The sequence below is a fragment of the Camelus ferus genome, chromosome 7 (genome assembly GCF_009834535.1).
Source record: "Camelus ferus isolate YT-003-E chromosome 7, BCGSAC_Cfer_1.0, whole genome shotgun sequence".
Classification (NCBI taxonomy): domain Eukaryota; kingdom Metazoa; phylum Chordata; class Mammalia; order Artiodactyla; family Camelidae; genus Camelus; species Camelus ferus.
Genome location: NC_045702.1, coordinates 35,102,316 through 35,124,918, shown reverse-complemented (window position 1 = coordinate 35,124,918; position 22,603 = coordinate 35,102,316). Strand labels below are relative to the sequence as shown.

Here is a 22,603-nt window from a genome sequence, read left to right as displayed (position 1 = left end):
AATTACCCCTGTTTAATTCCAGCCTTCAATTCTCAAAAGACTTTGAAATCAGCTCTTATAAGCCCAGGTCTAAATCTCTCCTGGAATTTGTATAACTTTCCTTGGTACAAAACAGACTTTTACTGAAATATACAATTAATTTTCTTATCAAATGTTAGTTAGTACTTTTAAAAATAATAAATCCATTTTATAAATTTTAACTAAATATACTTTACATGCATGACTTTAATGGCTGAATAACATACTATCAAAAAATAAACCAAAATGTATTTCAGTATTCTGTGACTAATAATGTACTCCATTTTTATATAAATTGTTGTCTAAATTTATTTATTTAAAAATAGTGTCCCCGGGTCAGGAACTTTGTATACATTACTATGCTGACAAGTGACAAAAATGCCCATCTTTCTACATTCTCCACATCATTTAATACGATTTAAAAGTGTTTTCTACCTTGATAGGTGAAAAATTTTAATTTGCCTTTCTTTGATTATTTAGAGGTTGAATGTTTTTTTCATTTTTTTGGCATATGAAATTTTTCCTTCCATGAATTGTTGAGAAACATAATCCTGATAGTTAAACGTGCTCCTCATTTTATCCATTCTCCATTTCCCCAATAATCAAAAATATAAAACTAGCTCTTTATGATCATCGTAATGAACAGGATGTGAGGTCAGTCATTTCAGAACATGCACAGAGAACCTGCTCTCTATAAATGATTTTGTTTCAAGGAACTTCATTTCCCATTACATGGGAGAGGACTAATAACCAGTTCCTACCTGGGTACATGGAGATTTAAGGGTCCAGTGTAGCAGACGTGAATTTTCATTTGCCCTGAAAGATAACATATGCTCCTCTCACACAACTCTGCCAAATGCTTTTCATGTATCTCTGTTCTATTTCAAAAAAAGTCTAACAAACCATTTATATACAACCAGCAGGAAATACAGTTTTTACTTGAAAACAATGGAAAAATAAAAAAATAAAAGCTTCTCATCTCCCTAAGTGATCCTTCCAGAATCTGTCCTTATTGGTCCTGGAAATGTATCATCTCATGAATTACATATGAAAAATTTCAAAATACATTTGTAGTGGAAGCCAAAACTCTCCACACTTAAGAGCTGCTGATGTGGTATTATTTGTTGTTAGTTCTGCAAGCTGAGACCATGCATTTACATATTATTTGCATTTGCATCCCCCTTTTTTTTATTGATGTACAGTCAGTTATAATGTGTCAATTTCTAGTGTACAGCACAATGTCCCAGTCATGCATATACATACATATATTCGCTTTCATATTCTGTTTTATTAAAGATTATTACAAGACGTTGAATATAGTTCTCTGTGCTATACAGAAGAAACTTTTTTCCCTTTTTAATAATAATTAGCAATTCTGTTTCACAAGTCAGCAGTAACACCAGTTTGCTGACATCAACATTAATTTCCAACAAAGTTTAGGCTATTATTCAGAGTGAAACATCATTGTAAACTACATTTAGCAAAAGGAATCTTTAAAGAGTAATTTTAGCAAAATTTTAACTACAAAAAATGTCTTATATTTGTAATTTGACTGAAATGTTGTCATCAGTTGGAAATTAACATAAGTTTCTTAAAGCAGTATAAACTGTTTTGTAGGTATATTAAGTTTTGCTTATCTGATAAAGAGTAACTGAATTTTAAACCAGTATTTCTGGGCAAGAAGATTAAACAGTAGCAGAGAAAAGCCTTTTGGTATTGTGAGTTTTCTAAGCTACCCCTGTAAACAAAGATGGTAGGCAAAGTTAAATCATTGTTAGGAAGCTGTTTACACCAAGCTGACTATCTAATTTAAAAGGAAGCGTCCTTAGGGAATAGGATTAGCCTGCACCTGGTAAGAGCTGAGCCTGAATACCTCAAAAGTAAAAGTGAGTGACTCGGAAAACACACCCCATAGGGAAAAACACAGATATTGATAGCAAGAAGAGAGAACATGCTTGACATTGGGCATGTGGATAAATAACTTAAGAGGTTTCTTAAATAATAATTTAAGAGGTTTGAAGACAGGGTGAGATATATTCAAGGCCAAGTAGATTCATATTAATTCAAATTACATCTTCTGAACACCTATCATGAGCCAGATATTGTGGTAAAGACTCTCATATGCATTTTCTCATTTTCATATCAATTTAACTCCGAGAGGAGAATCTTAAGTATTAGATTTGGGCAAAAATGTAACACCATATCAGGATTGATCTTTCATATCTTCAATTGGTTCTAGAAAAACTATTTTAAATGAAAAATACTTCTAGGATAAAGGAAAGTCTATTTCTGCTGTCAGATAGTACGGAGGCAATTCTCAATCAAGTCGAGTGAGAGGTGATGCACTGTTTAAAATCAGAGCCACACCAGAGAAGAACAGAGACGTACATTGATAAAACAAACAGCAGGTGGTCTTTTGGATTCCATTCTTTAGTGTGCATTTGTGAAACTGTTATCCTTGGACTTGCATGAAGTGAGTAAATTCTAAGGTTTTCTTCAAATCTAATAGTATAGCAACTGATAGAACACTGCAATATCCCTGGCTCAAAATCAAAGCAATAATAGATATATTCCTTGTCAACAGCAGATTGCACCAGATGGGCTGGGTTGAACCTAGGAGACAGTTCACCAGAGAGATGAATGACCAATGTGTAATCAACTCCAAGCAGAGCCACAATAGTTTAATGCTAGCCCCTGTAGTTATAGTAGTCTGTGTGCAAAGGAAAAAGAAAACAGATGAGCAAGGAGAATTGCATACACATGAAAAGAAAATCAGATTAGAATGATTGTATAGCTCTTTGGTTAGACCAGGCTTGCCATGCCTCAATCCAATTCATTTACACCCGAATATACTTTCTCCCCTTGGGTTCCAACACACACTGCCCTAACTCTTTTTGAATGGAGTTTCTTTTTTCTTCATCCCCAAAAGATCCTGGCTACAAGCTCATTCATTAAACAAACTCTCAATCTCATATCGGTACATTAACATATCAAATTATCAAATGTCTTAACATTACAAAGCTTCAATAACAATTGGAAAATTGTTACTCTTCATTTTTTACATCACAAAATAGATATATGGGTCCAGTTGGACTGATCAATGTTGCTCGTTGGTGAAAAGTCTTTTGTTACTAACTTCCCAGTTTTTGATTGCTAAATCTTTGTTACAGGGCAAACCTTGTTTAATCTTCAACAGATTAACACTTTAGGAGAGTATTATTTGTTTTATACTTTTCCTGAACTTCAAGTTCAGAAGGCTGATTGAGTTTTGTACCATTGGAATCAGTATAGTTCATCTAGAATTTGTGGCTGTTTTAAGGATACTTTGCTCAATTTAGATACTCAAGTTCTCTACTAATTTTCCTAAGAAATTTTCATTTAATATTTAAAATATCAGAAACTACGTATCTGGATTTATTTCTCCCAACATCTGAATAGGTTAGTTCCTTCTGAGAGTCTATCCTTATGCCAAAAATGTAGTTTTCATCTTTGAATCTGAAGCTAATATAACTTGGGACAACCTGTGAAGTATTTAGCGTTACTGAACTAATATTTAAATTTTCTTTCACAAGCCACTTAACTCTTCTGCTAAACTGACATGAGTTATATCTTTATTTATATATTATAGAAACTTTCTTGCTATTTGAGATACGAACAGTGCACACTCACTGCTGGAGTTTTTCTAAGCCATTAAAATGTCAGTGTAAGTGGATATCAAAATTGGAATTTCAACTTAGGCATCAAGAGGCAATAATTGCCACAGAAGGTGCCAGGTCCGTATTACAAAGAAAATGAAAAAAAGATTTGGAGCCAAGATTCTAAGGAACCCCTTGAGCAAGAGCATAACAAAAGGCGTCAGGTCTGGAGAAGGGAAAGATTTTGTAATAGGTTTTTTGGTGTGTGAATATCATTCTTTTCTGTGTATGTAAAGTGCTTCAAATGAAGGTTGTCATGCTTTGAATAAAGGTCGAAATATTGATTAATATCTTATACTAAACACTTCAAATATCTAAATTGAGACTATGTCTTATCACCTGTGATAAATCTAGAACCATCTGTCACAATAGATTCAGCAAAAAAATCATAGAACTCGACATATTTTCATCCAGTGGGAGGAAAAAAACTAGCTTTCTCACTGAATAACATTAGAAAACATGTGTTTTATTTACATCCACAAGGTGTACATTTCAACATATTGGCTACACCAATTTTTATTTAGCCAAAATATGCTGTTGGAAAGTTACCTCTTGTGTTTCACACATCAGGTGATCAGGAGAGGTCATTAAAAGCAAAATAAAACAAAGCAAAATTTAAAAAGGACTGTAGTGTTAAGATGATTACTCTTTCTGGAAACCATAATTTTTCAGAGTATTTTATTTTGTGATTTATAGAACTGGTGAGAGGTGTTCCCTAAATATCAATAATTTTTTGAAGTGACTTGCTCTTTTTTAAAGCCCAAGGTAGTTGTGTGAAGCAGAGTATTTTAATGCAATATATGGGACCTCTGAATCAAAGCGATAAAATCATTCAAAGAGGTGATGAGAAATGAGTTCAGGTTGGGACTTAGATTTTGAAAACAGCAAAAGAAATAAGAGAAAAGCAACATTTTAATTTTTAATTCTATTAATATCTAAGGATAAGATGTTTGTGTTAATCCTGACAAGAGTATAATCTTTTAAAAAGGCAGTTGGCTGTGGTGAGGAGAACTAAAACCTTCCTGGAAAATTGAGTAAGAATTAATTGGCTAGAATTCTTTTTAAAGCATTATAAATGAAGAAGAGTGGCTTCTTTGTATGTTCCAAGGAGAGCCAACAGGAGAAATTTAACTATATTTCTGTGGGGAACTGAAGAAAATGGAAACTAGAACAACTCCTATATTTCTAATCCATGAGAAAAGAGAATGAGAAAGAAAGGACAGGGAATAAAATCAAGCACTGAGAGGTTATGAAGGCAAGTCAGTGAGAGCAGCCCAGGTAGTCTTTATAGTTAAGACCAGTCAGTCAACAGAAAAAGAGGCAGAAGGAGAGAGCAGCTGCCACCGCTAGAAAAGAATGTTCTAGCGCTAAGAGACAATTACTGAGATGCTGTTTTTATTTCGCTGAATATGTCACTCATTCAACAAGCCATTTTAACAACCCATGGTTGATTTTATATGTGTTGGAATTGATATAACCAAATTGATGGAAGAAATAGACAACAATAAAAACAGTGTCCATTTATCAAGTTTGCCATCATTAAAACATCTCCATGTAGCTTAACACCATAATTGACAACAGAGATCTGAGAAGTTGTAGTTAATTAGAGAACCGCCCCAGTAATAAAATGCAAGTGAGCTATTGACATCTGCATACCATTATATTTGAGAAATAGAGTCACATAAGTTCAGGGCAATTAACATTTTATATTTAACTTCCGGATTACATAGCCTGATTACATTACATTACTGGATTCATAGAGTTCCCCTCCCTTCTTCTCCTTTTATTTTTTGCTGTTGATGACTACTTCTCAATCATTTTACTTAATGTCAATAGGTCCATCAAAGTGTGGGAGGAGGAAAACAGAGACACTGTAAAACTTAAACCAGTTAGGATTTGCAGTTGCTAGTGGTACCATTAAGAGCTTACACAGAAGGAAAGATTGAAAACACTTTCTACAATTACATTGTGCTTTTTACTTTCTCATGCAATTTTTGTCTCTCTCTCTCATGTAATTAAGAAGTAGCCATTCCTGATAAGCAAAAATTCTTGTCCTTTACAAACAATAGGAACTATTAGCTTTTTAAGTATTAGCTAAGTGGGACTCTTCCAGCTTTAGTCTGTGGAAATACTTCCTTTTTACTACACTGTGCTTACTTAAATGTAAAAAGCCCAGCTATTTCTGTAAAGTAGGACAGAGCTTATTCCATTCCTTCCATGGGCATTAGTTTTGAAATCTATGCAGTTGAATTTGTAAAATTGTCTTCAATTAATCTGCAATGTAAAATTGTAAAATTAATTTATTTTATTATATTTTTTGTCTAAATATCTAAAAAACATAGTCTTACACCTGAAAATATATTTCCCTTTACAATACTACCTTCTTCAACCTTGCTTCCTAGTGACAGCCAGCCACTATTAACAATCTAGTTAGTAATTTACCAGAATATTTTCCATGAACACATAGACATACAATTTATTCTAGCTATATTTAACCAGCTTATCGAGGAGTCGCCATCCTTTCAATAACTAACATAATGTAGTTTTAGTTTTATGGCTTCGATCTTCATAAACAATGTGTTTAAGTATTCTCTCTCAGCTACCTCTCCCCTTAAATTCTCTACTTTTATTTATTAAAGTTATTTCAATATTCAGTATATTTTAGGATTTTAATATCTTACTTAGTTCAACAGTCTTCCTCTCTCTAGCAGTTCTCTCTTGTACTTTCTTTTCTTTTTGTGGGGGAAGGGAGGGGTCGGAGGAATTAGAATTGGATGGCGGAAGAGACAGTGGTCTCTCTTTCACTCCCTGGCCACAACCCTCTGGGTCTGGACCCTCTGGGCATGAGACAAGGAGGAGGAAAAGTGGAGACTAGTGTTTTACTGACGAACGTGGACTCCCCTCCAGTGGTGGGGAAGTCTCCAGGCTCATGTCGATTTGTTCTATTTCCATCAGTTTCTCCCCATTGCTGGTGGCCTCTGGTGTGTGATTTCTGAGTTCACAACGTGTATGACTTCTTGAAGTAGACTTTAGCTTCACTCCCAGTCCTAGATGTCGTATAGAAACACCTGAAGGAGAACATTGCGTCTCCCTTTTGGCCCTGATCAGCATCCTATACTTTGTACAGAGCATGACCTCCCTGGGTACCAATAGCTCTTACCCCTACTCTGGGCCCCATATGCCTTTACAAGACTCTTTTTATTCTCCAAGTAGTGCAGAGACAGGACATGGGAGTCTGCTGCCCTCATTTCAGGCATACTGTCCCGAAGATCTTTTCCAATCTGTTGGTGGCTACTCTCAAAAGCCTCTACCTTCAGAAACTTGACATAAGATGTGATCTTGAGCCTAAAAAAAATCATACTTCCTCCCAAACTCCAAGAACACAGATCTAGTTTTTTTGCAGAAACTTTGTCACCACATTTCACTGTTTTGGTTGCAGTAGAGAGGCCTGAATTTTAATAATTGTGCAAACCTGCAGTGGGAAAGAAAATGTTCCTCTCTTTCTAGAAAACCACTCTCAGTTTCTACCAGCCAGTTTCTTAGAGCTGCCCCTTCATTTGGCTTCAAGTGAAGTGGGATTCAAATCCTCTCTCCTGCTGAGAGGGAATGACGTCACCTCTCACTCCTAACACGCATCATGACTAACACCACTCTCCCATAAAGCCCTGGTCCCTCCTGCTCTCTCCTCTTCCCAGTCCTCTCCTTATATAGTAGGTGTGGCAGAGTGCAAGGGAAGGTTTTTGATTGGAGATACATTTCCAGAGTTCATTTTCTTTCTCTTTCCTCTTAGTAAGCCCAAGGAAGAGGTCTGGCCCTAGCCATCATTTGGGGGGCAATAGGAAATGATCCTTTTGGTACAATGTTGCACAGATGTAAACACATTCACATACGTGCACACAAAGTGCAATAGCATATAACTATGCTGTCCACCTTGTGCAAATTGATGTTGTCTAACATTTTATCAATATTTCCTTCATTGTAAATAAAGTGCCATCATGTCCTATTAATATAATGAAACTACTATACCTTCAGTGTCTATATTTTGGCTTTGACCTTTCTGATCAGCTAACATTATTATAGCATACGTAGAATTTTACTTACATCTGTGCAATTGCACTTCTTTATTCTTTTTCAAGATAAATTCTAAGTTTCAAAATACTAAAAAAAATTTAAAGTGGAATAGCTTTGATTATATACATGAATTTAAAAAAATGGCATCAATATTGAATTAAATTGTACATGAAAGAATTGGCTTTTTTTACATTTTTCAGTTCTCTCTTATAATCCCTTTTAAATTTTTATGTATTCTTTTTCTGCAAAATCAATGCATATTTTGTTTTAATTTTATTCCAATGTTTTTGTATGCTTTTTAAAAATAAAATTATTTTCAGTATAATATTATTATAAATATGTAAGAAAACTATTTCTGTGGAGCTGAAAAATTAAAATGCTCATGAATGAAACTCTGAAATTAGTCTTTTTCATAATAGTTTGAATTTGACAGCTTTAAAACTTTCAGCTTTACTAGGTAGCCTATATTTTCTATTTTTAATTCTTTTAGACCATTTTTTCCCCTGTGGGAGCATTATGTTTTGAATTGTTTGTTTTTGAATTGTACATAGTATTTTCATATAATAATATCTATTCTACCTTCAACTTCAGTTCAGCTGTGTCATTTATTTTTCTATTTAATGGTTAAATACTGAAGAAGCTGGGTTAAAGTTAATATTTTCTAAGAGTTCAGTGTTTCACTATACATGTTAATGACATAGAACTACGTTTCTCAAATAATAAAAACTTTATTTAATAGATTTATTCAGAGTCCACCTAGATTTATATTTATATTTTTATTTCAGATTTTCTTTAAAAGCCTGTGATGGATATATATTTTATCCTATATTTACCTAATTTGGGGGTCTTTGTGGAAGCAGTGTTTGTCTGAATTTTGGTGTTTTTAAAAACTTTAATGATGGATTTAAATAATTTAAATTTATCACCACAACTTACTTTAACTATTGGTTTATTTTCCACTCATTAGATAGCCAGTTTCTTGAGGACTGGAATTATATAGCTTGTCTGAATATCCTCAAATACTAGTAAAAATTTTGGTCCATAGGCCATACTAAACAAATAATTCTCAGTGAATGAATGAATCTCCTCTATCTCTTCATTTTTTATTCGTCAACTTATACTATGATCCCAGGTTGTGTCAAAATAGTTCATTTTAGTCCTCAAAACTCACAATTTCACATTGTGTTTAATAGCAACTAGTTTATAAAATAAATAAATAAGAAATTAAATACACTTCTAGTGTGTATGAATGGTAAATTGGTAATGCCAGACTCCTCAGAGTGTCTTATAAACTAGTGCAGAAACTTGATTTACTTTTAGAAATGTAATCTTTAAATTTTTCTGAAATCTTTGACCAAATCACAAGAAGCAATGTTTACTTGGAATAAATTATAGGAGTAGTTATTATTCATTCAGAGAATAATCTCACTCAGCTGTTGAGAAGAATTTTGAGGAGGCAAATCCCTTTTTGGGATAAATTGCAAAACATAATAAATTCTGTTGAAAATCAATACTCTGGAAGTTCTGAAATAGTCTTTAGAGATGAATTATTTTGACATGCATTTAAATTAAATCTTTAAAATTATTTTCACAGTAATTATAAGGTTACATGCAGAGTTATTCTGAATCACATATATTAAATTTTACTTCTCTAGGCATTTTGGAGGTAGTAAAAATGTACTTGTATAAATTACTTGATTAAAAGATCAGTAGAAGTTAAAGAAATATGAACTGTAGGACATTTTTCAATCAATGCAATGACTGGAAATAAACCAACATATTGCCTTGAAGACAGATCTCAGTATGCTTTATTATGCTGTACAAATTAGTAATACATTGAAATCTAAAGCTTTTAATATATAAAATGAGGATAATATACATTACATGTTTAAAGTAGTTGGGAGGTGAGAATGCAATTGTGAATTTAAAGAAAATGAAAGTTGTGCCTGGATTTCATAAATATTATTATGACCAGGACTGGGGTCCAGAACAGTCACCAAACCCTCAGAAAGGAAGGGGAAGAAATCACGAGTATTCCCACTCACACGTACCTCACGTATTCTCAATGACCTGGTGAAAAGAATTCATGGAGAAACAGTGGTGCCCATCACCATGTCCTTAGCGTCCTCCTGACTCTGATCTTTGATTTTTAGGGCAAATTATTTTACTTTTCAGGCTTAGGCATGAGTAAGTGTCTTTCTCTTTTTCCCCCTTAGTTTGGAAAAAATAGGGTGATATTATGAAAAACAATCAAAAAAGAATTAACTGAGGAAATTAAGCCCCCCCCCCAAAAAAAGAGAGAGAGAGAGCTAACAAAAAGATTATGAAACAAAACATAAATCTACAATGGCTTTCTGATGATAAAAGAGTTAATATTATTCACAAATCTGAGTTTCATTCATTCTTGTTCTATAGTCTGGTCTTTGCCAAGAAAATTTTCTTTTCATATGTGTAAATAATTATTCCTATTCATTTCATTTTTTTCTCTGCATATTCTCCTGGAGTGGACCAACATGAGTTAATTAGACTGCTGATATTTTCAGGATGTCATGGACAATAGAATGTTATTCCTTAACTCATATTCAGAGACTTTAACTATCTCAGACAGAAATCCCACAACAGACCCTTTCACAAATTACTGAGTAAATTAATACTTAAGTGATATATTAGTGATTATGTATGAAAATATCACTAGTGAATTATGTTTATCTAGAATGGACAATGTTTTATACTGTAAATGTGCAAGTTTACTACTATGTTATCTTACCCTTTCTATTGATTACAGTTTGTAACATTTCTAAATCTATATCAAAATCTGAAGATGTTTTATACTTGGTCCTTAATGAAAGATAATTCATGATTTACATTGAGAATGTTAAATTGTAACAATACATCCTCTTTCACTATCTAATTTCAACAAAATAATGGAAACATAATTACTCTGTTGTAATTTAATGAGTATATGAGAAGTGTCCCAATAATAAAAATGAGAAATATTTTTATATGCCATCCCAGGTGAAATTTTCTCTCAGAAAGAATGATAATTTCAAAGCAGAGCTACAAATACAGAGTTAATAATTCTAATATAGTAAAGATAATGAATCAGAAGTAATAGGCATCTTTTCCTAGCCATATAGAAGGAATTGTTACTAGAATGAGTATCACATAATTTACTGTGCATTATAATGTGGGAGAACTTTTTAAGATTTTTTAAATGAAATGATGCTAGTATTTGAAGGAGATAGACAAAGGCATTTTATAATGAAAGCAAAATGTTTCCTTTATCATATTTGCATGAAATTTAAATATTCTGAAAATGTTATCAAATTAATATGCAGTTACTTCAAAAATGTTCCACACCTGAGGATTTATAGATTTACAAACTATGCCTTATTATCATCATTTCTGTTCTTCATTTAAACCTCTTTTAAGAATTAAGACTAAGTTTCCCTTTGCCTATTTACAAAACTTTTCTCTCTTTCTAAATTCCTCTGCAACATAGTCTATTAGAAATGGGTAACAGCTTCAAAATACCCACCCCTTAGTACTCTGTTTTTGTTAGCTCCAATGACTCAGCTCCCACCATTTTTCCTTAGGATGAGAATGTAAAATGTTTATTCTGAACCTATTTTATTTTTCACCCGTAAAGTTTGAGACAAGGTAGATCTTCCAGCTGGTGTTGTAATTAGTGTATAAAAGTAATACAACACAGCAAGATGTTTGTGGTTATCATGCTAGAATCATTCCCAAGAGGTATTTTGAGGAGAAGACACAGCTGTTACAGGGAAGAAGATGCCAAAAAAGAAAAAACAAAGATTTTATATATATCTTTTTTTGGGGAGGAAGACAAATGTGTTCTTACCATAACTGAAGAAAGAGTGCTTCAAATATGGATGGACAAATGGAGAAGCAACCTCAGTTCAAGAGTAGGTGACTGAGAAACTTTCATTTATTTATCCAGAAGGTAGTTTCAAAAATGGCTAAAATTATTTTGCTAAATGTATTAAAGCAATAATAAGATGTTTTAATTTTAGTTTGACAATAATATGAATTTATATATAACATTGTATTAATTTTTGACATTATTTTTATAATATTAATGACCCCAATTAACTCTAATAGGAAAATACTTATGTAATCTATAAAGTATATACCCTTCTAAAAATAATCTTGATTTAATGAATTCATTTATTCTTATTATTTGAAAACACCAACACTACCTACAGTAAACACCACATAATCAACACTTTCTTTTGAAAAAAGTCTGCTCCTTTTATTCAGTTATTATTTAAGGCTTATAAGAGCAAAAACAAAACAAATGATTAAGTTTTGTACTCTTCCTAAATTCAGGATGCTGGTTAAAATAGAGTATTCTCTCTTCAACACTTTGCTAAAATTGTTTCAGAACGCAGTAAAATGGATGGTTGTTCTCTTCCTATCAGATCCCTCACGTTGGATATTGTGCTCTGATCTCATCTACTGCCTTGTTACTACATGTAAACAAATGCTGGGTGTTTAGCCACATCCAATATTTTGATCTTTTACTGGTAAATTTTCATAGATAATGTCTAATTTTATTTCGTGGTTGTTGTAGTACATGGACCTAATGAGCTCCGTACTAAGCAAATTATTAATAATAGTGCCCTGGAACTTGTGTGCTTCTTAAAAATATAATAGAAACTTGAAAGGTTGTGGTCTTTATATGATATAAAATTAAGCATACATGTAATAAACCACCCTAATTTGGCTGTCATTATACACACACATACACAGACACACACACATATTTTTAAATCCATTTTGTTCACATAGCCTTAGCATGTGAGTTTGATTGTATTCTTAATCCAATCAGACAGTCTTTGAATTTTAATAGGGAAATTTAATCCATTTATAATGGCTGTCATAAGTGTTACTTTGGTTGTCTATCATCTACTTTAAGTTTTCTATTTTCACTCTTTCCATTAACATGAAGTACATTTTATAGACTTTTAAAAATTTTTAAGGGAATAAATAATGTCTCTCTTTTTACTAGTAATTACCTTTAAGTCTGAAATACATTGTATAATTATCATGCAGAAAGATTAAATAAGTACAGAATACCTAAAATTCACTGCTTCCAAGACCTTTCCTCCATTTTCCAATCTGTTTCATTTCCAGTGACTCAATATGCCAATAACTATTCAATTCCAATCAAAATCACATTTCATTGTTGAGAATTATAATGTCCCAAGTAACTTAGAGCAGACAGAGCATTATGATGGAACTGAGAAGAAGAGAAATTATCCTGATCACCTCTGGCAGACCTTTCCATGCATTAGGGATATGGTTTTCCTCCCTTAAACGATGACTAGTCTAGGTTTCTAAAGTAGAAATGCTAAGTATGGGTGAAGTCCCATGAGTTCTAAAGGCCTTAGTGTTTTGCTTAATTTGCTTTATCAGTGGGAATCTTGATGTCTGGCAGATTGTTGATTAATATTTCAATTTGTCTGCTACAGTTTTACATTTTTTCCCTCCTCCTATATGTAATGTAATGAGAAGTTAGGGGATGTCAAATTGGACAAGACTAGCTAGCTACCACCTTAACTCTAAAATTTGGAGGAACTTTTTAAAGAGTAGTATGTGGTTCTAACACTTAGAAATTTACAATGTAATCTGTATATATAAAATACGTTTTAACACTCTTGTCAGACATTAGATAAATTATTACAGTAAGGCAATGACTATCCTCCAAGGAAAGGGGGATTTATTTTCTTGAATATACCATTGATCTTCACTTAATATGTGCATCTCTGAAAGACTGGAACTTTCCATTTTTCTGGCAATTCTCTAGATTTTAAGTGCTTTGAATATGAAGGTCATTCATTGGTTTTTTGCTTCAGCTTTTTATCTGGTTATTTATTTTTTCCAGCCCATCAGGTTCTGGACATCACCTTGGGCATTTATAGCCTGGGTTCCTGTGCTAGGAGCTGGGCCTGGGCCTCCTAATTGCCTGAATTATCTTCCATTTTTGCATCTGGGACAAAGTCAAGTCCACAGGCAAGGTGAGGTGTTCTGGCTCCTGGTAAGCTTTTTGGGGACCCTTACGTAGTACCTGGGGAACCTTACAGAAGAGGTAGCTCTGGAGAGCTCAAAGAAAGAGTAGTGGAGTAGAGATATATAGTGGGGACAGGAGAGTTTCTTTCTGTGCTTACTAATAAGTGGTTAGAATGATTGGATAAATAGCTGTAATGGTTTGCTGACAATAATTGGAGAAATTTCTCCAAGTGATCATGTCAAGGACTTAATGAAATTATTCTCAGATGGATGGCAACTAACAAAGACTCATAGCAACAAGAAGCTGTTCTCTGCTTATGAAATACCATGTCTTTGCTGTTGAAGAACATTTCTTATTTCCTAACCTTCAAAACAGACTCTTGATCAAGGGAATAGATCCTTATTTTATGAATAATCAGTTGACAACATGTTAGTTTGGAGAGATTATCACTTTTTGCCAAAGTCTATCCCATCTGCTCCACATTCTAATTACCAATAAAAGAAGGACCTAATTCACAATTGCATCATAAAAAAGTTAGATGTGATTTGAATGCATTTATTTGTTTTTTATTTAAAGAAGTTTCGATGATGCATCTGTTACACATTTTTTCAGTATTTTGACAGATCATAAGAAAGTACTCGAATAGGTATGTAGCTGGTAAATATGCCAACGTTTCCAAAGAGACAATTCCTATTAGTATATGAATGTTAAAAATCTGTGTAATTAACCATTAGATTAATGATTGAATAATGGAATTTTAATAGAATTAGTGGGCATTTTAAAATAGCATTTAAAAATGTTTAAATTCAAATTTCCTAAAAAATGACACAAGTAAATTTACAAGTGACTATATTTCAAGAGAAATCAATCAGTTTATATTAGGAGGTGGGACATTAGGGAGTAATTAGAATTAGATGAGGCTGTGAGACTAGAGCCCTCATGAATGGGATTAGTGCCCTTCTCAGAGTTAGAAAAGAGGTTGCTTCCTTTTTCTGCCCTGCCATGTGAAGATACAGGAGAAGTCAGGAGTCTACAATCCAAAAAAGAGTTCTCACCAGAACTTGACCATGCTGGCACCCTGACCTCAGATTTCCAGGCTCCAGAACTGTGAGAAATACATTTCTGTTGTTTATAAGCTACCCAGTTTATGGTACTTTGGTATAGCAGCCCAAGCTGACCAAGTCAGTGGGCATGTCAGTTTGGAGCATCCTGGAGCCACCTTGAGACACCATGAGGAGAAAAACAGCAGATCCCTGATGCCATCTGGTCTCTTGGACCAAGCCATGTTTGAGAAACAAATTTTCCCGGGACTTGTCAATTATATAATCCAGTAATTTTACTGATTATGCAGGTTTTATTTTAGTCTATTAGCTTGCAACTGAATGAGTCCTCATTAATCCTAGATTAAGTAAGCAAAATATTCAAGCCTTTAATACCAACCATTCATTTAAAGTTAGTAATACCTCAATAGGAGTTTAGGAGAAAATGTGAACAAACATTTATATTAATTTAATGTTCTTCACTTTCATATGGATTCATGCAAAAATAATATTATTATTGGGAACCACCATGTGATTATATTCTTGGTAATATATTGCGGGCTCTGAATGAGGTTCTTTTCATACATCATTTAATTTAAACTCTTCTATACAAAGTTCTCATTTTTATTTTTTAACTTTTTTTTGTTACTTAACTTATTTTACTTTAAAATATTTCAAATATAGATATAAAAAATATAAAAATATACTAAAACTCCTCTACCATTCAATTTTATGCCAGATTTGCTTCAAATATGTTTTAAACACAAATATAAATAAAACATATAAAATTAAGGGCTCTCTCTCCAGTCATCATGTCTGTTCATCTCTACCAAGTTGTAACCATTTCCACAAGTATTTGTCATTTCCATGTATGATTTTATACTTTGACCACATATTTATTACTGAATAGACTTTCCATAATTGGATTATTTGTCTTTAAACACTATAAAATTGCATCATACTGTGTTGACTCCACTGCATCTTAACCTGTTTTTTAACTCTTCAGTATATGTTGGAGATTTGTCTACACCTTAGTTTATTTCTTTAAAGTTGCCATAGAGATACCTATTTTGTACATGTGCCACAATTGATCTTTAACTACTTTTTGATGTCAGCATTACCTATATGTTGAAAATTTATAAAAAGGATTATATAAGAAAGTAAAATTACAAGCCAAACTCATTAAATAACTAGATGTAAAATTCCTAAAGACAATATTTACCAGTATATGAATAGGAGCAAATATCATGGACAAGTTTTCTTGATTCTAGGAATACAAGATTGTCTTCATGTTTTCTAAAAACCAAAGTAATCTACGTTTTAGTAAAATAGAGAAGACAATCAGATTGTGTCAATAGATGAATAAAAAGCATTATATAAATTTTGTTATCCATTCTGGGAAAAAAATAAAACTTTACCTTTAGTTCTGCTTTATAGTATTTTACTTTCTGACATTGAGGCATACAAAATATAGAAATAAATTTTATAAAGGTTTTCATGCAAGAAATAAAAAGTTATTATTTTCAGAGAATATGATTATGTTCAGAAACTTTTTTTAAAGAAAAGTAAAATCGGTGACTAGGATTACAATGGCCTAAAAAGTTGCCAAGTACCAGATCAGTATTCAGAACTCATATATATTTCTGTATACCATCAACAAACATACAATAAATATACATGTACCATCTAAAATGTCTCTACCAAAATCAAATATATATGAACAAATCTAATAAATAATACCTAAGACATCTTCCAGAAAACTGTAAAGTAGAAAAGTAAAAAGAAAAGAAAAGAAAAGAAAAAAGGCTAATAAGTGAATGAAAGGAGATTCCTTAAAGATGAACTGAAAGATGCTGGTCTCCATAGATTCGATGACATAATCCCAGTAAGAATCTCTAGGTCTTTTGTGCAGGTATGTGTGTAACTTGAAAAGCTCATTTTAAAATACACATTGAAAATCTATTGGCCGAGCACAGCAAAGACATTTGTGAAGTAGGTAAATGGGTAGTGATATAAGTTTGGCAAAGAGCTAAATGTAGCAGAATAGAGAGCTATGAAACAGCCCTGCATACAGATAGACAGTTGATTTATGATTGAGGGATTACTGCAGACAGTAGGGCAAGAACACGGCTGTCAATACATAGTGCTGGAAAATCAGACATCTGTGGAAAGGAAAAACAAAAACAACTTTATCCTTATTAGATACTAAATATCAAATCATGTCAGGTTGGAGGAGGGGGAAATTCATTTAAATGTAAAAGGAAAAGCTATTGAAATTCCATAAAATAATATTGGAGATTATTTTCATGACCTCTGGGTATGAAAAGGACTTCTTAAATAGGATCCAAAAAGCTCTTACCATAAAGGAAAAGGTGGATAAATTGGACTACATAGAAATTAAAAACTTATTTAAAAAGAAATCCTCCTTCTTAAGGAATGGAAAGATAAGCCAATGAATGGAAATATATATTTAGAATGCATGTATACTTGATATATAAACTACTGCTACTATATTTCCATTGAGAATAAAAAAAAAAACAAACAGAAAAAATGGGTTAGAATCATGGCGGATACTTTACAAAATGGATATCCGAATGGTCACTAAGGATATGAAAAGATGCTCATCTTCATTAATAAGAAGGAAAATGAGAGTTAAAACTACAAGATACTTCTACAATATTCATGAGAATGAGTAAAATTAAAATGTCAGATGAAAGCCAAATGTTGGTAGGGATGTACAGCATTAGGAAATCACATTAAACTACTCGTATATGAGAAAGGTTTAACACTGTTTCCTATAGTTGAAGCTACACATGTTCTAAGTCAAAATCATACACTTAGATATGTAACCAGTAGCAATCCATGCACATATACACTAAGAATTGTCCAACAGCAGCAATATGCATAATCAGCATGAAATTTAATCATCCATCAATATTAAAATGGATAAACAGATTTTTAAATAAAATAGAATAATATTCAGCAAAGAAAATGAACAAACATACATTAATATAGTTAAATCTCATAAAACAAATGTTGAACAGAAGAAGCCAGACAAAAAATGTAAATACTATGTGATTCTACATATTTAACATTCAGAATAAGGAGAAATTCAACTACACTGTTAAAAAAGAGACAAAAGGGCTGAAAATGGAGTCACCTGGGCTAAGCCCATGTCACCTAATGGAGACTCACTACCTAACATAATTGCAGTTTCAGCCTCTCCTAGGAATGTAATCTTAACCAGTCTGTCTGGAATTACCTGATCAGCACTAGTGAGGTAATGTGCCTTATAGGCCCTTGTTATCTCCCAAAGGAAGGTGAATTTGCCTGAAATAATCCACTCTTTGCTAGAAGTTTCCTTTTCCCACCCCCTTCTGTCAATTAAAGCTTTTCATTTTGTGCAGCTCCTTGGAGCTCCTTTCTATTTGCTAAGATGGGATGCTGCCCAATTCATGAATCATTAAATAAAACTAATTGGATCTTCACATTTAGGCTGTTAAATTTTGTTTTTTAAGTGGTTAGCCACATACTTAGTTGGTATCTAACAAACCAATTTATGTTATGAAGAGAAGTCAGGAAGCACTTCTGTAAAAGTCAGGATAGTGGTTACCTTAGGAGGGGAAGGGAGAGTTAAGTGGTTTAGACAGGACAAGATGAAGAATGGGTTTTTGAGGGTGTCATTTACTATTTGTTCTCTTGATATGGGTAAAAATGACACGGGATTCATTTTGCGATAAACAAAGGACTAAAGCAAAGCAAAACAAAAAATACACAATCTAAAGCCGTATTCCTTACGAAAATATCCTTTAGGTTACCTGGACACTGAGAATCAAATAGGTATTTTAGATTAGAGTTCTCATGATCTAATATAATTTAGTGTTTTTTAAAAATACATATAGACACACACACATGATTAAACTGATGGTCTAAATGTCCCTCTCATTTACAACTTGTTAATGACCTGCTGAGTAGCAGCCTTGGGCAATCTTTAGATTTTACTAAATCATTCATTAAGAGAGGAAACTGTAAGTGAACAGCAGGAAGTAAATCGCCCTTAGTTAAAAATGAAAATGTGTTAATTTCATTTGACAAATAGAATTATTTTTGGCACTAAGCCACAAAATAAGAAACAGCTACAATTCCTACTGGGAACTTGAAATTAAAAGGAAAATAAGGTATTATGTACTTTGATGCTTCTGGATTTGAGACATCTTAATTGTGTCCAAATAATTATATTTAAAAGGGCTGACAAGTCCTTTATAAATAATTTTCAAGTAGTAAATAATTTTGAAAAGCAGAGGAGCTGTAGCAAAACAGCATATAACAATTTGAACTCCTTTTGTTAAGCAAAAGGAGGAACTTGATGAAGAAAATATGCCTCAGTGTATGGGTATCTCTCCTGAAGGTAAAACATTGACATTAAATCCTGTGTTTTCAAAGTACACGTTACTATTACATGCACTATACATTGCTGCAATGTGTTAGCATCCGGGAGCACTTCTGCTTGTCTCTCTGCCTTTGAGCCTATGTTTCCCCAATGGGAAAGGCAGGTCCCCCTCTCTCATTTTTCTGTGTTCTCACCTATTCATGGGGTGACCTAGCTCTAACACCATCTGTTCCAGGAATATTCCCCTTTTCCCCATCTGAATGAATAACCCATCCTTTGCTCCTGGATCCCATTGTTTACACTTCCACTGTATAAATTATCATAAAGCCAATTCTTGATTTATCCATACATGTTTCTATGGCACTGGATTGTAAAGTTCTTTAAGGACAGGGACAGGTTTTATCTACCTTTGTGTGTCTATAAAACACCAACTTTGTATCTTAGAAGCTTGGGGAATGTTTGTTGAATTGAACTAAATTGAACTAAGGTAAAGAAGACTAAGTTACAAGATGGATTGCAAATTTCATGTTTTCTCCTCTCAAGATAAAACCATTTTCAGCTCCTGTGGGAATGCATCCCTGCTTAGTGACAGAATTCGCTACAGCAGTTTTCAGTAGTCCGTGTTTAGAGGTTTATTATGTGGACAATGTTAAGTCCAAGCCAGTGCTTTAAGGAGCCACATTACCAAAGGTACATGATTAAATTCCTATTTGTTATTTATCAGATGCCTCTGCCACTTTAATAGCTAACATTAAACACTACGTGCCAGGAAGTCTGATAAGTGCTCAGATGATTTATGTTTTTTTTTTCAATCATACCCTAGACCTGAGATTGTACTACTTCATCTGTGTGTTATTTAACAGGGAAATGGGCGCTTCAAGGCACTAACAACTGGCACAAACTGGCTGAATTACTAAGGGCCACAGAATGAAACAGTAGGTGAGGGTGCTATGTAGACTCTGACATCATGTTACAGAAACCCATTCCACTAGGGATACCCGAGTAGTATGCATCCAAGACAATACTTTAAAATGTTCTAAGTTCTTTTTACAAACTGCATGCTGCATAACCTCCAGATGACTTTTGTCCAGGCATCAAGGTTTCTAAATTATTTTTTCCGTGGTAACATTACTAGTATCAAGAGGCTTTATTTAAAAAACATATTAGTGCATTTGAAATACATAAAGGTAAAACGAAAAGCCTGTAAGTGAGATAGATGTTAACAGTTCAGTCATGAAGGAAATCATAATTAAGTTTTATAGTATAATGTAGTGAATTCAAGTTTACAGTAGCTTCAGTTTTGCCCTGTTATATAAACTTTTGAACAAATTATTTGATAGATAATCCTGAGGCTATGATATTTCAGGTCATATTTAGAGGATTTATGAATTAATGTTTGAAAAAAAGTCTTTAAAGAACCTATAGATTAAGGGAATATATATGTTATTATATAATGGTCCTCCTCTGAAGCAACTCTTATGATGACAAAAATACATCAGATCTGTTTATTTAATGTGTTGTTTACTTAGGAGTGGAAGAGCTTCCTTAAGACATCAATTAGAAAAAGAGCTGGCACAGTCTTTGCTGTCAAACGATTTACTTATTCAAGTTTCTTTAGACAGGCTGATGAGAGATCTATGATCTTGAAAATGCTACTGTAGCGAGGGCTTCTTTTCATTCCAATTCCACTGATATTTACTGAAGCATGAGTCTGAGTCATTTAATAACTAGGCTTACTTGGCTTAAGTTTAGTTCCCGTTAAGCAGAGGGATTGTATTTTCAAACTAGCTATTCTTTGAGGGTCATTATACACAATGCCCAACACATGGTAAGGATTCAGAAACTGTTATAGAATGATGCTTTGGATAAGGAATGAATTGGGGAAAGTATAATCACTGTATCACGGTAATAGAATAGGTAGCGATCCAATGAAGAATTTGAGAAATCAGTTCCTCTCATGCCCCAAGAAATCAGACGAAAGCAAGTGGCAGTGGCAATGGGTGATCTTCTTAGGAGTCTCTGCACTTTGTCTAGTGTGTTCTAAAGTGAAATAGCTCAGTGCTTGTGAGGCTGTAGCCATGCCTATTTCTCACAGAGTTCCACGGTTCAGCATTAGGCTCTTAACAAGCAAACTTCAGAGTGCAATACAGTATTTTATGAACTGCTCCTTCAGCAACTTAGTTGAGATAGAGAAATTTACAAACCAGTTCAAATGAGTAGAATCTAGGAGGATCCTACATTTCAGAAACTATTCAGGTAGAACAATGTTAGTTCTAAGCTACCCAAACCAGAACACATAGTCCCAGCTTAACTAGGTAGCTCTACCCTAGTACTATTGTGTCTGAAATTATGGAATAATCTGTGTGGTTTTCCAAAAGCACAAGATTGGCACTTCTACCTAGTTGATGTTCTGTTTGCAAGGGGAAAATATACTTTCACAGATTTGTAAAGAATCAGCAGATGGCCTGCCTATCTCCAAGTCACATCTTCTCCTATTTACTGACATCAACATGATAAAATCAGTCAAATCCTATTTCACAGAGTTACCTGGACATACCATGGTCTCTAATGCTACAAAACTTTTTACTTGTACCTCTCTTAGAATGCCCTTCACTGCACACTACACATTTTTTAATATAACTCAGGAAAGTCTATGAGATCAAAATGGCATCATTTAAGGAGACTGTCCAGATTCTCACTAAAATAAGTTACAGAACAAGATTTTAAAAGGTCACAAATTGAGACAGACAAAATTACACCCAAGTGCTAGGAAATGAGTGGAACTTTCTGATAATAAGACATAATAAGATGTAAAAGACATTTTCGGAGGGAATGACTGGGGAGGTGTATGACAAACTCCTGTTACAGGCATGCCTGGCTTTACTTTATGGAAGAGAGATAAGAAAGACAGAAAGAGAAGAACGACCCGGTACAGCAACCCCCTGCCCTGAGCCCTTATCACTGGAATCTTGATTCAGAAACCCAGAGTCCAACAACAGCAAACTGAAATGCCACATGCTTATTCCTCATACCAAGATTCAGCTGTTTTTCTTGACTAAACACTCCTCAAATTGTTGTAATTTTTTAGTCAATATCTAGAGTTTTGAAAACGTTGACTTGGACCATTTTTGCCAAACATCATTGATTTTATGGAGGATTGGATTCTCAGAGGTCCTTACTCTTCTTTAGCAAAAAAATAAGCTTAAGTTTCACTGAATTGAAATCAGTTCTCTGCATATTGTGAACACTCCCAAGGATATATGCAGTTTGATATTTTAAACACTCCATTGACCTGAAGGATGTCACACAGAAAGAAAATGATTCACAAACCATTTTATCCTGACTTTGGGTATGG

At 33.5% G+C, this 22,603-nt stretch overlaps 1 long non-coding RNA gene across 1 annotated transcript in view; it reads left to right on the top strand.

Annotated features, from left to right (window-relative positions):
• The window catches only part of LOC116664884, a 668,708-nt gene that overhangs the window by 619,671 nt on the left and 26,434 nt on the right, over positions 1 to 22,603 (top strand). The window contains exon 17 of the long non-coding RNA XR_004321387.1: positions 13,693 to 13,825. This is a non-coding gene — a long non-coding RNA (uncharacterized LOC116664884). The remainder of the gene's footprint in view (positions 1 to 13,692; positions 13,826 to 22,603) is intronic.